This window comes from Mustelus asterias, chromosome 5 (genome assembly GCF_964213995.1).
Source record: "Mustelus asterias chromosome 5, sMusAst1.hap1.1, whole genome shotgun sequence".
Classification (NCBI taxonomy): Eukaryota; Metazoa; Chordata; class Chondrichthyes; order Carcharhiniformes; family Triakidae; genus Mustelus; species Mustelus asterias.
This window is the reverse complement of record NC_135805.1, coordinates 83,674,996-83,693,299: the sequence shown is the minus strand read 5'-3', so window position 1 is coordinate 83,693,299 and position 18,304 is coordinate 83,674,996.

The following is an 18,304-nucleotide window of genomic DNA, read 5'->3' as shown; positions in this document are numbered from 1 at the left end:
AAATTCTATGGACATAGAATGTATCATTAGCCTATTGATAACTCTATGGCCCATGGTTCCTCCTGAACTTCCAGTGCAAGTTCAATGCAAGATCAGTGGAAACCATAGAGAAACAAGGTAGAAAGCAATTTATTTACCTGGAGTTTCCACTGATTTTTCTTCAAAGTTTGAGAGATGCCCCACAGAAATGATAAACAATTAATTTGAAAACCATTGACAGTTTGGAATGTTTAAATGATTAAATGTAGCAGGTTGTCATAATCTTTTTGTTCGCCAATCAGTCTGCTTTTATGCTCATTATTTTGCTGCTGAAAAATCATTGTGCGGAATAGTTTCAGATTCTTCTTTTAATCATGTTCAACTCATCACCTGAAGTGAAGAGCAACAATCTCATCTGATCCTTGGTTAATTAGTCTAAAGATATTTAGTTGATTGGCCATGTTAAATTGCCCCTTCGTGTCAGGGGATCAGCAGGGTAAAAATTTGGGGTTGCGGGGATAGGACCTGGGTAGGATTGTTGTCAGGCCCGCTGGGCCAAATGGCCTCCTGCACTGTAGATTCAATGATTAGAACTCTAAATCTCATTATACTAAGAGTTACGATTGTTTTTGATTGCCAGGACCAATGGGAAATTTATGCTGTTAGACTACCTGACAATTTGCAAATTATAATTCATGGTTACAACAACAATTTGCATTAATATCGTGTTTATAACATAGGAGAGCATTCACAATCAGTTTAACAACTGTATGGAAGGAAAAAATGTTACCAAAAGAACATAAGAAACAGGAACCTGTTGTACCATTCAGCGATGCCATGCTTGATTTGTTATATTAATTCCACTTTCTCACCTTGTCTCCATTATACTCCTAATCTTTTAATGCCCAAAATCTCCCAATCTCTGTCTTGAGTAGAACATGAGCCAAGGAAGAGATATTGGGAGTAAGGAACAAAAGCTTAGGGGGTAAAAATGATTGGGTTGGAGAGGTCTTAAGGAGGAGAAAGCGAGATGGAGAACCTAAAGGGAAGGAATTCCTGTGAGTACGATGCCGGCTTGGCCTCTACTGTTGGTGCACTTAGGAAAAGTTCCAAAAGGACTGGATTCAGAGGAAGGGAGAGTGTGAGGTAAGGGAGGGCTTGGAAGAGGTTACAGATTTAGGAAAGGACAAGACATTCAGGGAGGAATTAAACAATTCAAGCAGGTACGAACATGTCTTTTTGTGTTGTTGTCTGTTCTTGTAGGTAAACTGAGTTATGAAGCAAGTTACTGTTTAGTCATGGCAATTTAACGGAAAGCATGCTGAAAGCTTTCGGGCTCACACAGATGGATAGATGATAACTTGCTTTTGTTGGCACCAAAGTGTGGTAAATCCTGCCAAGATACTTCACAGGAGCATTATCAGACAAAATTTGATATAAAACCACATAGAGATGTGTGGACAGGTGAACAAAGGCTTGGTCAAAAAGATGGGTTGTTATGAATGAATTAAAGGAAGAGAGAGAGGTTTAGGAAAGGAACCTCAGCTTATAGACAGAATTTTGCGTTCCCCTTGTGGGCAGGGCTGGCTGTAAAATTTCTCTGGCCTTCCCACCAGGCTCCTGTCCACACAGACCTCTACATAATTTTACACTGGTACAGGTGAGGCTATGGTTAGCTGGCCCGCCCTTAGCCCAATTGACACCCATAAATGAGCCAATTGTTGACCACTTAAGGACCATTTCCCACCCAGCTTGAATTAGCAGACTGGCGGAAGAAGTTCAGGGTAGGGGAGGAGCCAGAAAAGTAGCTTGTTCAGGTCTCGGGCGGTAAAAGGGTGGGGGGGGGGGAAGGTTGTGCCTCCATTAGCAGCCTCCCTTTAACATTAGGAACACACACCCGTTCCCGCTAGACCACACCTCTCCCCCTGCATCCCCACCCCCCCTGCACCACCCCCCCCCCCCTCCCCCCAGACCTCTCAATCAATACCCCACCCTCCTGGGGCTCACCTCCCCACCACACTCTGAGACCCACAAAACTTAAATGCTCTAATTGCCCTGACGTGGAACTTCCTCCCTAGCGAGGAGTGGAAGTCCCACCTTCAGCCAATTAGTGCTTGTTGGAATGTTAAGTATGGGCAGCGCAGACAGTATCGGCAGGGAAACCTAAAAATCCTGGCCTATGAACCAGACAACCTGTAGGCATGACCACTGTTTTAATATCACTTTAAATGTTCCTTCGGGAAGCTCAACATGCAGATGAAGTAGGTTCCTGGATATCATCACGTGACCAGGAGCCATGGTCTCTCCCTGCACTGCGTTACCCCAGACAACAGGATATGTCATGAGATTGCTCTGCTGCTTGTACTGATGGATCTGTAAATAAATCCCACCAGAGATCCTCAAGCGAATGGTATCCATGTACCTTATTTGTGTTACAAATAGATAGCACAAAAATCTCAACATTGGTGGAAGCTGGGTTTATGCACAAGGCTGGGTGCGAGGAGTGCAGAGATTTCAAAGGGATGGAAGGTGCAAAGAGGTTACAAAGATTTCAAAGGAGCAAGGAAAGGAAGAGATTTGAAAGCTAGGTGAGAATTTAAATTTCCGCTTGCTGCCAGACTGGGAGACAATGTAGATCAGTTTAGCACAGGGATAATGGGCGAACTAGATGATTAAAGTATCAATTTGTATTGATGATGAGAAAAGACAGAAACTGCACTAAAGTTTTGGTGGACCCAGTTAGTGGATTGTAAATCAAACTACAACATTGTATCTTGGAACTTCTTTCCTGGTTTTTGGTATATTGTTAACACTGGCATGGCCACATTTATTGCCCATCCCTAGTTGTCCCAGGAAGATGTCGTTGAGCCTTGCTTTTGAATCCATGGGGACTTTATGGCAATGATGCTCCCACAGTGGTGTTTGGTAGGATACAACCCCGTGCTGATGAAGGAACAGCAATATATGTTTATCTCAGGAAGGTTTGAGATTTGAGAGGAGAGCCTGGTGCTCTCCCACAACATTGCTGTCCTTCTCTGTCAGCTGTAGAGATCCTCTACGCCTGTTTAATGAAGCTGTTTTCCAGTAAGGGAGCTGACAAATTTCCATCCTATAATTTGCCCTAAACCTTGCTTCTCCAAGGCAGAAAGTGAAAATTACTTTAAGCCAGAACAGGACAGCAAAGTGTTAGAAGTGTAGGATTCTCAAGGGGCTTGCTGAGTGGTTGTTTCCCCTTGTGGGACAGTCTAGGACCAGAGGGCATAATATCAGAGTAAAGGATCACCCATTTAAGACCAGAGATGAGGAGGAATTTCTGCTCTGAGTGTAGTGAAACTATGGAATACTTTCCCGCAGAGGTTGGGTCGTTAAGTATGTTCAAGGTTGAGATAGACAGATTTTTAATTAGTAAGGAAATCAAGGGTTCTGGGGCTACAGGGTAGGGTTGAGGATTATATCAGATCAGTCATGATCTCATTAAATGGAGGAACAGACTCAATGGGCCGAATGGCCAACTTCTTCTACGTCTTAAGGTCTTATTAACATCACATATTAAAAAACACACTTCTGACAGAGCAGCATTCCCTCAGCACTGCACTAAAGTGTCAGCCTGGATTATAGGCTCAAAACTCTGGACTGGGACTTGAACTCGCAAATCTCTAATTTAGAGATAGCATGGTGCTACCACTCAGTGAAGATTGACACTTATGTATGACCAGTCCTTATTGAGAGGAACCCAGGTTATGCTGCAGTATCCAGTAAATCTCAGTAAACTTTAAGGCTGATTTTTTTAATTGATTATCCCAGGAGGGTACACGTGATTTTGTGCTTTCAATCGATGAGGTATCACATCAGGAGCAAACATTAAACAAATAAACCCCTTAATGTAGGACAGCCGTCATCTCATTGGCCTTTTTATTTGCATTTAAGAAAATTTAAAATAAATTTTAAAAGGCCCCTCAAGTTTCCCTCGCTATTGGTTACAGTTTACAGCTGCCTGTATCAAAGCAATGTGAAATGTTCCTGAAGATTTCCAAATTACACTGTATAGTTTGTTAATCACTGACTTACTCAAACTTGAAAAATAGTGGATTTTATAACCAGATCACACATTTTAATTTTCAATACTGTGGTGGTTTATATTTATTTCAGTTCCAACACTTTGTGAAATTGATGCCTTAGTTTAAATCTTTAACTTGTTTATTTATTACAGTTCAAATTATCCTTGGCAGATCCGTTTTTACAGTTTCATGGGCTGCAAACTCTTGTCAAGAGTAATGGGAAAATACCAGCTTTTGTAATTAATGATCTGACAAAGTTGCAGAAATAGTATCCTTGTAAGGGTTGATTTCATAGAATTCAATTGTTAGCAGCTTGTTGATGACAGAAAAGAGAAATAGCAAGAAGAAAGAGCAAAGAGAAAAAATCTGAACTGGATATGGATTCCTTTGCACAGAACATTTTAAGTCTTAAGATTTGGAGTCAATTCCAATTTTAATTTCAATTCACTGAAAGCAAGCATGCAAATACAGCAAGCGGTTGGGAAGACAAATGGTATGTTGTCCTTCATTGCAAGAGGACTTGAGTACGAGAGCAAGGATGTCTTACTACAGCTGTATAGGGCCTTGGTGAGAATGTGTGCAGTTTTGGTCTCCTGATCTAAGGAAGGATATACTTGCAATAGAGGGAGTATAGTAAAAGTTCACCAGACTGATTCCAGGGATGACAGGTTGTCTTATGAGAAATTGGGTCCACTGGGCCGGTATTCACCGGCGTTTTAGAAGAATGAGAGGGGATCTCATTGAAACATTCTGACAGGGCTGGACAGACTGGATGCAGGGATGCTGTTTCCTCTAGCTGGGCATCTAGGACAAGAGGTGACAGTCTCAGGATACGGGATGGGGCGTTTAGGATGAGATGAGGAGAAACTTCTTCACTCAGAGGGTGGCGAACATGTGGAATTCTCTACCACAGAAAGCTGTGGATGCCAAGTTTCTGAATATATTTAAGAAGGAAATAGATTTCTAATGGCAGAGGGTGGGGGTCAAGGGGTGTGGGCAAAGCACTGGAGTATGGCATTGAGTTAGAGGATCAGCCATGATCATAGTGAATGGCAGAGCAGGCTCGAAGGGCTGAATGGTCTACTCCTGCTCTTATTTTCTATGTTTCAATCCAAACTGATGGAATCTATCACTGGAATTCTCTGGCCTCCATGCAACATTTTTCTCGGTGACGGGACGTGGCGCACCATTGGCCGGTGATGTGATGTTCTGATCCCACCAATGGGATTTCCCATTGATTCTACCCCCGCCACTGGGAAACACAGAGTGGGGGCGCACTGGTGATGGGACCAGTGTGAAGAGCTGGAAGATCACATCCATTCTCCTCTTGGGAATAAAGATCCGAGTTAGGGTAGTCTTACACAAACAAAGGAAAACTTGGAGTGAATGAAGGTCATTGTACATCAGCCGAGTTTGCACTTCATCCTGCCATGGATCATACTGCATCCCATTGCTGTTATCTCTACCAACTTTTGAATCTTCTTATTCTGCATAAATAATCCATGAATCTTAAATGTAATCAAGTAAAAAGCCAGAATATTTCTCCCATACCTTTAGTATTCAGTCCTGGCTGGTTCCGCTCCAAAAGATATCTCCTCCCTGAGCCCTTGCAGTAAAACAGCCATTCTGCTCTATAGTGTGCACAATTATATTAGTTTCCATCTGTCCCAATTACCACCCAAATAGTCATTAAACCCGTTTTTTCAATTAATTACGCCAGCTTCATTCGCTGGGAGGCGGTTTCACATATCCACTACTCTGTGGATGAAAGTCCTTTTAATCAGTAGTCCTGCTAAATGTTATTAATTTTGATCCTGCATTTAATTACATGCTCATAGCATAAGTTAAACTATTTACAGTCATATTATCCTACAAATAAATATTTCATGCTTGGAGTTGTGAACCCCTAAGGATAATTTTGCCAGAGACACCAGGACATGGCCTGCAGTCCATGATTTTCTGATGCATACAGGCTCGGCACAATGCCCTGTCGGTGGCATGGGGCTTCATAAATATATTACTATCTAGTGCAATAAATACCAGTTCAGTTAAAGTACTTAAAAGCAATACATTGCTTTCCTGGTTAGGTAATGAGGGGAAGGTTCATTACTGATGCAAGGAGGAAGATGAAATTTGTTGATACAAGTCTGGTAAATGATGCAAAACAAATAAGTAATTAGGCTGAATAACCTTTTTTATATTTTATGTTCTTCTGAACTTAATCGTTAGGTTCTCATGAACTTCTGAGGATTCTTGCTTCTGATCATCCCACACTTCTTGCCAACCACAGAAGCCATTTTCTAACATTAGAATTGGACCATCAAAAATCGGTCTAATGCCGCGAATGTGTACAAATTTCTCATTGGCTTCCAGCACCCAAGAAACAAAGGACTTTTAAAATATTTTTGTCCATTCCTTACATTTTTCTAAAAAGTTTTTAAAATCATATTCTTGTTTCAGTGTGATAATCTACATAAATATTAAAGTCACAGACCTGGTTCTGGATTGATATATTTCGTTGATCTCGCCAATGAATCAGGGCAGATTGTTCAATGGCATTCACTTTCAGATGCAGTCAGAGGTTTAAGTGGCTCTTTGGAAATGGAGATAAGTGTTTCTATGTGCCATTGTGAAATACTAGAGCCGGAATTCTCTGACCTCGCTCACAGATGGGATTCTCCAGTCCCACTACAGTGAATGGAGATTTGGTTGAGTGCCAAATTCTCTGATCTTGCTGGCAGTGGTAGTGGGGTGTGCCAAACCAGAGAATTTGCACGGAGGAGCAGAAAATCTGAGGCTGGGGGCATGGCTTGAGGTATTAAATGAATACTTTGCATCTGTCTTTGCTAAGGAGGTGTTTGCTACCCACGACATGGTGACAAACTAAGAAACTCTGTCCCCGAAGGGTTCAGGATTGATAAAGAGGAAGTGTTGAACAGACTGTTGGTACTGAAAGTTGACAAGGCGTCAGGAAAGATGGGATACATCCAACGATTTTGAAAGAATTGAGAATGGAAATTGCAGTCGTACTGGCCATAATCTTCCAGTCTTTTCTAAACTCAGGGGAAGTGCCAGAGGGCTAGAAAATTACGAATAGAACATAGAACATAGAAAAAATACAGCACAAACAGGCCCTTCGGCCCACAAGTTGCGCCGGTCATGTCCCTACCTACCTAGGCCTATATATAGGCTTACCAATAACCCTCAAAACTATTAAGTCCCATGTCCTCATCCAGAAGTCTCTTAAAAGACCCTATCGAGTTTGCCTCCACCACCACTGACGGCAGCCGATTCCACTCACCCACCACCCTCTGTGTAAAAAACTTACCCCTGACATCTCCTCTGTACCTACTCCCCAGCACCTTAAACCTGTGTCCTCATAAGGCATGCCAACCAATCCAGGCAACATCCTTGTAAATCTTATCTGCACCCTTTCAATCATTTCCACATCCCTCCTGTAATGAGGCGACCAGAACTCAGCACAGTACTCCAAGTGGGGTCTGACGAGGGTCTTATATAGCTGCATCATTATCTCCCGACTCCTAAACTCAATCCCTCGATTCATGAAGGCCAGCACACCATATGCCTTCTTAACCACCTCCTCCACCTGCGAGGCCGATTTAAGAGTCCTATGGACCCGGACCCCAAGGTCCTTCTGATCCTCTACACTGCTAAGAGTCTTACCCTTGATATTATACTCCTTCATCCCATTTGACCTGCCAAAATGGACCACTACTCATTTATCCGGGTTGAAGTCCATCTGCCACTTCTCCGCCCAGTCTTTCATCCTATCTATGTCACGCTGCAGCTTCTGACATCCCTCCAACCTATCCACAACACCACCAACCTTCGTGTCGTTGGCAAACTTACCAACCCATCCCTCCACTTCCTCATCCAGGTCATTTATGAAAATGACGAACAGCAAGGGTCCCAGAACAGATCCCTGGGGCACTCCACTGGTGACCGACCTCCATTCAGAAAAAGACCCATCTACAACCACTCTCTGCCTTCTGCAGGCAAGCCAGTTCTGGATCCACAAGGCAACAGCCCCTTGGATCCCATGCCCTCTCACTTTCTCGAGAAGTCTTGCATGGGGGACCTTATCGAAGCTGAAGTCCATGTAAACCACATCTACCACTTTTCCTTCATCAATGTGTTTAGTCACATTTTCAAAGAACTCCACCAGGCTCGTAAGGCACGATTTGCCTTTGACAAAGCCGTGCTGACTACTTTTGAGCATACTAAACTTCTCTAAATGTTCATAAATCCTGTCCCTCAGGATCTTCTCCATCAACTTACCAACCACTGAGGTTAGACTCACCGGTCGGTAATTTCCTGGGCTATCCCTATTCTCTTTCTTGAATATAGGAACCTTCAATCCTCCGGAACCTTTCCCGTCTCCATCGACGATGCAAAGATCATCGCCAGAGGCTCTGCAATCTCTTTCCTCGCCTCCCACAGTAACCTGGGGTACATCCCATCCGGTCCCGGCGACTTATCTATCTTGATGCGATTCAAAATTTCCAAGACATCCTCTTTCGTAATGTCCACATACTCAATCTTTTCAGTCTGCCTCAATCCTGTAGTACAACCACCCAGGTATTTTTCCACCGTGAATACCGAGCTAAAATATTCATTAAGCACCTCTGCTATTTCTTCCGGTTCTGTACTCCTTCCTGGGCATTTTATAGGTCCTATTCCTTCACATCTCATCCTTTTACTCTTCACATATTTATAGAACGCCTTAGGGTTCTCCTTAATCTTACCTGCCAAGGCCTTCTCATGACCCCTTCTGGCTCTCCTAATTTCTTTCTTAAGTCCCTTCCTACAAGCCGTATACTCATCTAGATCCCCATCATCGCCTAGCTCTCTGAACCTTTTGTACGCTTTCCTTTTCTTTTTGACTAGGTTCAGCGCAGCTTTCATGCACCACGGTTCCCGTAACCTACCAAAACCTCCCTGTCTCATCGGAACGTTGTCATCCAGACAAACATTCCTTGAAAATCTGCCACCTTACTTCAGTACTTTTCCTCGAGAATGCCTCCTTCCAATTTACGCCTCTAATCTCCTGCCTGATGGCTTCATATTTCCCTTTACTCCAGATAAACACTTTCCGAGCTTGCCTGATCCTATCTCTTTCCAATTCTAGCGTAAAGGTGATGCTCCCTCACTGAGAGATCCAACACCTGTCCAGGCTCATTAGCCAGTACCAGACTGAGTACAGCCTCTCCTCTTGTAGGCTTATCCACATGCTGTGTCAGGAACACACCTAACAAATTCCTCCCCATCCAAACCCCTTACCCTAGGGATATTCCAATCGATGTTTGGGAAATTAAAGTCTCCCATCACGACAACCCTGTTATTCCTACATCTCTCCAGGATCTGTTTCCCTATCTGCTCCTCAACATCCTTGTTACTATTGGGCGGCCTGTAGAAAACACCCAGCAAAGTTATCGACCCCTTCCCGCTCCGAACTTCCACCCACAGAGACTCTGTAGACAATCCATCCACGGCTTCCATCTTCTCTACAGCTGTGACACTATCCCTGATCAGCAGTGCCACTCCCCCCCCCCCCGCTCCCCCCACCCCCTCTTTTGCCTCCCTCTCTGTCCTTTCTGAAACATCTGAAACCCGACACCTGAAGTATCCAGTCTTGTCCCTGTCCCCAGGTCTCCGTAATGGCCACCACATCACACTTCCAAGCATCGATCCACACTCTAAGCTCATCCACTTTATTCACTACACTCCTGGCGTTAAAATAGACACATCTCAAACCTTTGGTCTGAGCTCTCCCCTTCTCCATCACCCGTCTATTCTCCCTCTTACACTGTCTACAACCCTTCTCTATTTGCGGGCGAACCTCCTCGCTCTCAGTCACCTCATCACGATTCCCTCCCCCCAACATTTCTAGTTTAAAGTCTCCCCAGTAGCCTTAGCCAACCTTCCTGCCAGGATATTGGTCCCCCTGGGATTCAAGTGCCATCCGTCTTTTTAGTACAGGTCACACCTTCCCCTAAAGAGGTCCCAATGATCCAGGAACCTGAATCCCTGCCCCCGCTCCAGTCCCTCAGCCACGCATTCATCCTCCACCTCACTCCATTCCTGCTCTCACTTTCCCGTGGCACAGGCAGCAATCCTGAGATTACTACCTTCGCGTTCCTCCTTCCCAACTGTCTACCTAACTCCCCATATTCTCTTTTCATGACCCCTTCCGTCTTCCTACCTATGTCAGCGGTACCAATATGTACCATGACGTCTGGCTCCTCTCCCTCCCACCTCAGGATATCTGGGACGCGATCAGAGACATCCCAGGTCCCGGCACCAGGGAGGCAGACCACCATCTGGGAGTCCCGTCTGCCTCCGCAAAAACGCCTGTCCGACCCCCTTACTGTTGAGTCCCCGATTAATACTGCCTTCCTCCTCCTTTCCTTAGCCCTCTGAGTTACAGGGCCGGACTCTGCTCCAGAGACACAGCCACTGCTGCTTCCCCCAGGTGGGCTGTCCCCCCCAGCAGTACTCAGACAGGAGTACTTATTGTGAAGGGGCACATTCACAGGGGTGCTCTCTATCACCCGAGCTTTCCCCTTCCTGGACGTTACCCATTTGTCTGCCTCCCGTGGCCCTGGTGTGACCACCTGCTGATAGCTCCTGTCTATCACCTCCTCATTTTCCCTAATCAGACGAAGATCCTCGAGCTGCAGTTCCAGTTCTCTAACATGGTCCCTTAGGAACCGCAGCTCGACACACCCTGTTACGCCTTTATTCAAAAAAGGTTGTAAGGATAGCCTCAGCAATTACAGGCCAGTCAGTTTAATATCAGTAATAGGCAAGCTTCCAGAAACAATTATTTCTGATTGCATTGTGGGTCACATGGAAAAATGTGGGTTGATTAGGAAATCATGGCTGCGATTCTCCCAAAAGCGCTGAATTGATGGGAAACTATTCTAGAGCCCGACTGTTTAGTCAGTTCAGCTTCTCACCCGAATCTCCGCACTCTGTGCACTGGAGATGTCCCAGTTGTGAATATCATTAAAATCCCAGATGGGGCGGGGCCTATTCACTCCGGAGTCTGACAGCTCCGGAACTCTGCGCAGTGGTCCCAATCTGTCAGTCTCCCTGTCTGCCGGCCAGCTCAATCGCTGGCCAACCCGGGACCCCCACAGTGCTGCCCCTCCAGCCACCCCCCATGGCCTGATTGCGGCCCCCACAGCAATTCCCAGGCCAGCTCAAACCCCCACCCCCGTCCCGGAGTGCCCCAATGTACAGCCCACCCTCCCTCCCCCCCACCCCAACAGTGACCCCTACGGGCGGCACGGTAGCGCAGTGGTTAGCACTGCTGCTTCACAGCTCCAGGGTCCCAGGTTCGATTCCCGGCTCGGGTCACTGTCTGTGTGGAGTTTGCACATTCTCCTCGTGCCTGCGTGGGTTTCCTCCGGGTGCTCCGGTTTCCTCCCACAGTCCAAAGATGTGCGGGTTAGGTTGATTGGCCAGGTTAAAAATTGCCCCTTAGAATCCTAAAATGTGTAGGTTAGAGGGATTAGTGGGTAAATATGTGGGGGTAGGGCCTGGGTGGGATTGTGGTCGGTGCAGACTCGATGGGCCGAATGGCCTCCTTCTGCACTGTAGGGTTTCTATGATTTCTATGTTTTCTAGTGACGATCTCCCCACCCCCTTCACCCCGCCTGCCCCAATCGCTGCCCTCCCTCCATCCCAGACTGATCCTGTCTGCAGAGTGGCAGCGGGACTCCCCACACCCACTGATTGTCCTGGCCCCACCCACAGTAGGCACTGTCCAATGCCCGTTGGGCAGTACCAAGGTGCCCCCTGGGCATGAGCACTTTGCCCCTTGGGCAATGACGGGGGCACAGGCTGGCACTGCCAGGGTGCCCATTCCCAGGGGGCACCAACCCCCCACCGCCTGACACCCTGGGGGGCCCCAATTGCCCCCCCCTTCATTCCAGCAGGGTCTTCCACTACATCCCCGAATGTAGGGAACTAGTCTGAACCCCATCAGAATGAAGTACTCCTGGTGGGGTGGGAGGTTCAATCGGGACCCAAAAGATCCCGATAATTAGATTTAAAACATATTTAAAATACATTTTTAAAAGATTCAAATTACTTACCTGCCTTCCCGCCGGTTTCCAGTGTGGTCTGACCGGCAACTGTTTGCCGGCTATGGGCGATGCACATGCATTCCCGGCTGTACAAGGCCGGCGACGTGCATCTCCCACCTCGACCAGCCAGAAAAGTTGCGGATCGCAATGAGAGAATCGCAGCCCATGTTTCACTAGCTGCAGTTTTTTTGAGGTGTAATGAAGGGTCGATGAGGGTAACACTGTTGATGTGGTGTACATGGACTTTCAGAAGGCATTCAATACAGTGCCACACAACAGACTTGTGAGAAGTTATAGCTCATGGACTAAAGAGACAGTAGCAACATCGACACAAAATTGGCTGAATAATAGGAAGCAAAGAGTAATGGTTAATGGGTATATGTTGGACTGGAGGAAGGTTTGTAGTGGTGTTCTCCCATGCATCTATTGCACGAAAACAATTATTTTGTTTGTGGTTTGGCTCTTCAACACAATAAGAATGTTTCTCAGGGCTTCCATCACTACTCTTGGGAAGGCAAAAGGGTTCCATAGCTGGGAAAGTTTGGGAAAACCTGATCTAGATCATTAATATATAACAGGAAAAGCAAGGGTCCAAATGCCACAGAACCCCTGGAAGGCTCCCTAGTTTGGGAAACCCTGAACTAGGTCTTAGTGTGAAGGTGACAAATTCAAAGCTTGCAGATGACACAAAACACGGAAGCATTGTAAACTGTGAAGAGGACAGTGTAGAACTCCAAAAGGACATAGGCAAGTTAATGGAGTGAGCAGATAGATTGCAGATGATGTTCAATGAAGAAAAGTGTGAGGTTATGCATTTTGGTACGAAGAACATGGAGTGACAATACAAAATAAGGTTTAAAATTCTTAAGGGGATGCATGAGCAGAGGGACTATGTGTGCATAGATCAATGAAGATGGCAGGATAGGTGGAGAGAGCTGTTAACAAAGCGTATAGTATTCTGGGCTTTTTTAATAGGTGTGTAGAGTAAAAGAGCAAGGAGGTTATTCTGAACTTATACAAGTTAGATCTCAGCTGGAATATTGTGTACAGTTCTGGGCACCACATTATAGGAGGGATATGAATGCATTGCAAAGGGTGCAAAAGATGTTTACAAGAATGGTTCTAGGGATGAGACACTTCAGTTATGAGGATAGATTGGAGAGGTTGCATCTCTTCTCCTTGGAGAGAAGGTAAAGAAGAGATTTGATAGAGATGTTCAAAATTATGAGGGATTTGGGCAGAGTAGATAGGGAGAAACTGTTCTTGTCCGTAAAAGGATCAAAAATGAGAGTGCACTGATTTAAAGTGATTTGCAAAAAAGCAACTGTGATGTGAGAAAGGTTTTTTCACACAACAAATGGTTCAGGTCTGGAGTGCCTGGAAGTGTGACGGAGGCAGGTTCAATCAAAATATTCAAGAGGGCATTAGATGATTACTTAATGTGCAGTGATATGGAGAAAAGGCAGGAGAATGGCACTAAGTCATGGTTCTCATTAGGAGAACTGATACAGACATGGTGGGCCAAATGGTCAACTGCACTGTAATAATTCTGTGATTTAAAAAAAATGTTTGTCTCAAATCCAGCACTTTGCATTTTAATGTATTTTCTTTAGACAGTGAGTTTCAATGGGTCTTTGAATTATAGGAACGTCTCTCTGCTCTCCCAGAGAGTGACCTGTTCATTTTTCACTTTCATCTTGGAAGATGGCAATGCATTTTAAAAGTAATTTGTTCTCATTTCAAATTGCGAAATTTCCAGTCAGTTGAAAGTTGAAAAACGGAGGCAGGGTGGGAAATGGCCCTTAGGTAGCGAACAAGACAGAAAATTTAAAGGACCATTTAAATGTTCGTTGAGCTCGAGTGGGAATTTCCAGTCTTGAGGCGGACATGGCTATAAAATGCTGCCCTTGGCTAGAAAATGCCACCCTCTGACTTGGTTGTGTCTGTCATTTACTCTGAAATATAGTATGTTCAACCAGAGTTTGTCTGTTAATTCACATACTCTAACATTCAGGCTAACTATGAGGTGCATCTTATCTTTCTGAACCTGTGTAGTAAATTTTGTTTTTGTCTGTTCAAAACCCATGGAATCTTGTGGCTTTATTCCAACAGCAGGTGTCTTGAACCACAATCTCTATCCACTTGAAACAGAATGTTATCTGTCCCTAACTGGATCTCTCCCATGTCCCGGAGTCTGGCCAAGGATCATAACAAAGAAAAGCTTTGGCTCGCTGGTATTACAAGGAGTTATGTGTCTTGCCATTTCCTAATCTTTATCTGCTATCTTTGGTTGAAGAATGCATTCCCAGTGTTTTCCTGAAATGGTCCCATTTTGGGTGAGTTTTTTGGCGAGCCACTGATGGATCTTGCATGCAGTGGGCAACTTACTGACGAGTCACAGGTGCAATGCCTAGAGATTTCTGCCCACTCACTTAATGGACAGATAATCATAGCAGCGGCACCTGCAATTTTCTGCTTTGGAAATTAATTTCAGTTCTCTTTTTTCTTTGTCACTCCCATCGGATGACTATGTTGGGAATGGGTCAGTGGTGGACATATTACGCCATGAACTGAAGCAGACTTGATGGGATTGCCATAGAATCATAGAATCCCTACAGTGCAGAAGGAGGCCATTGGGCCCATCGAGTCTGCACCAACCACAATCCCACCCAGGCCCTATCCCTGTAACCTCACTTATTTACCCAGCTAATCCCTCTAACAGACGCATCCCGGGACACTGAGGGGCAATTTAGCATGGCCAATCAACCTAACCCGCACATCTTTGGACTGTGGAGGAAACCGGATTATCCGGAGGAAACCCATGCAGACATGGGGAGAATGTGCAAACTCCGCACAGACAGTGCCCAAGCCGGGAATTGAACCCAGGTCCCTGGCGCTGTGAGGCAGCAGTGCTCACCACTGTGCCACTGTACCGCCCTTTTGTTTGTCCTTTTGTTTCCATGCACCTACAAAAATAAACCTTGCCTTAACCAACCATTGGCTTTCCTTTGGCCCTCTCTGCACATTTGAATGACCTATAAGCATTTCTACTTTGAAATCCTTGTCACCTGTTGTCATCCAGCCCCTGGGTATTTTCCTCACGGCAGCCTCCTCCATCTTGCTAGCCTTGATCGAGAAATTGAGTGACTACTTACTTCAGCTTCCAACCTAAATCCTCCGCTCCCATTTCCAGTCATTTCTTCACCCTTCCTAACCTCAATTTCATCCTTCATTTTCACTTGCCCACACACATGAATGGCCATCATTTCATCTCATTGTGAAGCAGGGCCTTGGTATCTCAGAGCTTCATGTTGAATGGATGGGAATTCAGGTGGGGTGAGTGATATCTGGCAATTCCCAATTCCCCAAATGCACTCTGCTAGGAGCATGTAAGTGGAATATTATTTCTTGCACATTCTCCAATGATTTTACACAGCTAGCATACCCCAAGAGTCAAATTCTGTTCCCTTCCTTTTCATCATACTCTCTGTGCTTCAGTGACTACCAGTAGCAGGGGATAAGCTCCATTTGTAGGCTAGTGATGCAGAACTTGACCCTTCTTCCCACACCCTCCCCAGCCCTTTTTGATTTCAATGCTCTTGTTTGATTACCAAATTCGCTATCTGAAACTAATGCAGTTGTTTAACACCCTAAACTGGTGGAAGCTAGGTTGGCAGGCAGTTAGAATTGCTGATGGTACTTGCTTGCTGACACCTGCAACAATTCTGCAAGGTACCATTTTACCTCCTCTTCTGAGAAGGCAAGAAAAATAGCGGCCCCAAACTGGCCAGTCAGGAGTGAAGTCAGGAAGATTTTCTTTCACATTTAGGTGGAAATCAGGAACCCATACACCGCCCGCCCCTCCCCCACCACTCCTGGGTCTCTGCAAAAGGCAATAGATTCTAGCCTATCTGAAATTGTCAAGACATAGATAGAGTTTTGTTAGTTAAGTGTATCAGGGGATGTGGAACAAAGGCCGATAAATGGAACAGAGGAAAGAAGACAGTCTACTTGAATACCAAAACAGATTTAAGGGGGTGAATGCTTTATCTTGCTCCTATTTTCCGATTAGCTTCTTATGGTGAATTTATTTTTAAGGCATCTTCAATGTGGTATACAGTATTTCATGGTTGAGGTTATAATAGATTAAATGTGTCTATAAAAACTACAAGCATCCATAATCTCCTACTCCCTTCCTCCTTGCGCAGGGCACCTTAAGTGCAAAGAGTTTCAAGTTTAATTAAATGAGCTGGATGAGCTAGATTTGTGATATTTGGCCATCTTAGCTACCCAAGGTTCCGGTACACATCACAGCCAGCATAATTGCATTTAGTTGGATCACAAAATTGTCCATTTTAATCCTGTTTGGACACAGCATAGGAATGCTGATAAATACAGGAATGAATGAACACATGCATACAACCACTGATGCTCTTGATATTTTGGAGAAAACAATGTGCTAAAATTGTATTGGCACCCACTCTTGTTGAATGTGTGTGGATGAATGCAATATACCACTGAACATTATAGTGATTGGCTCCTCCCTGTGGGTGCATGAAAGGATCATGCAGTTATTGAGGACAGTGAAGGCACTTGTGTTGCAGCATTGATGACCACTTGACACTGCAGATCTTTGTAAATGGCAAGGTTCACTTTTACTTAATCATGCAGATGTTTTCTCTTAATTGCGTTTTTATAAAAATGTAGTTTTTTTCTCAAGCATTTTACAATTAACTCAAGCATAGTAGAAATTAGGATAATTCTTTGCTTCTCCAACAATATATCAAAAAGTGGATGCATTAATAATAGTTAAACCATATGCTTTAGTTTTGTCATGCGCTCCCAACAGTGAGTCTTGCTGCTAGGACTGCAACGGTTGAAACTTTTAATGTATTATTTTCCTCTACCCTCTCTGTATCATTGTTTACACACTGTACTTTTCCATTTTAGCTTGGGTATTTAGGTTAATACCCAAGAGGGAAATATACACCCAATATTTTACACACATAGCTTGGGGATGAAATTATATCATCACTTTCTCATAATAGCAATACTCAGCTTAGAAGAATGCATGCACAGTGGGAGATGTAGCTTCAGAAAGTATTGGGCACACAGCACAGTAACTTCAATTTGCAGACAGCAAAATACCGCTGACAATGTTATCATGTCAACACTTCACAAGTTTGTACTAATTTTTATCCTTTGCTTTAACAGAAGTTTGTATCCTTTTATTTGAAACACGCCACTTCCAATAGTATTATTGTTTGCATATGGCATACAGACTAAAGCAATGTTCCATTAAACACATTACATTAATATTAATTTTGTAAAGTAAGCATGTCAGACAACAGACTGTAAATATGCAAATATGTAGGATCATTGTGCAAGAAGACACAGCAGGAGTTTTTGTGCTGCCCTTCACTGCACAAGGTGTTCCTTCCTTACTGTGTTGTAATTATTGGACAGAATCAGTTCTGTTTAGTGTAGTTCTGATTGTTCATAGACTGTCAGAAATGGAGAACTCCAATTTAACATTCAAGTCGTGAAGAGGGACAAATGGCACTTCAAGACCAATGCGCAATTCTATTGCTAATATCATGTATCTGCATTTAATAAGTGGATTCATTTACACAAGTTTCAGGAGTTCTAAAATAAATTTTCAAAAAGGATGAATCACAGGCCAGGACGGATTGGGGCAGAGACAAACTGCTTTGTCAATCAGTCGCCCTGTCTGCAGCGAGTATAGTATTGGAAGCAGCACATGCCTCTGTGTCTTTCTGGCCTAGAATTTTATGCCTTTCTGTATTTTCAGTGAGATGAACTGTTTTGATGCAATTTGTGCATGAGCCTCATTAAGCAACCAGATTTGATGCAAAACATTTTCAAACCGTTGAGTGCATTTGTGCAGGTTTTGCTCTTTTCTATTTGTGTGCTAATTTTGAATTGAAATGAAAGCTCTGTGCCTGCAGGTCTTAAATATTCCTTAGGGTCGATCTTAGCAAAAATAATTCCAAGTGCCGAACGAGCCTGAAAACAGGAGAGAATCCGTCCATTCTTTGGGCGAGCTCCCAGGTGCCATCATACAGCACTTAGAAAAAGAAGAGGCAAAATGTGATTCTTGCCAGTAGGGGGAAAGGTGGAGCCTATTCACAT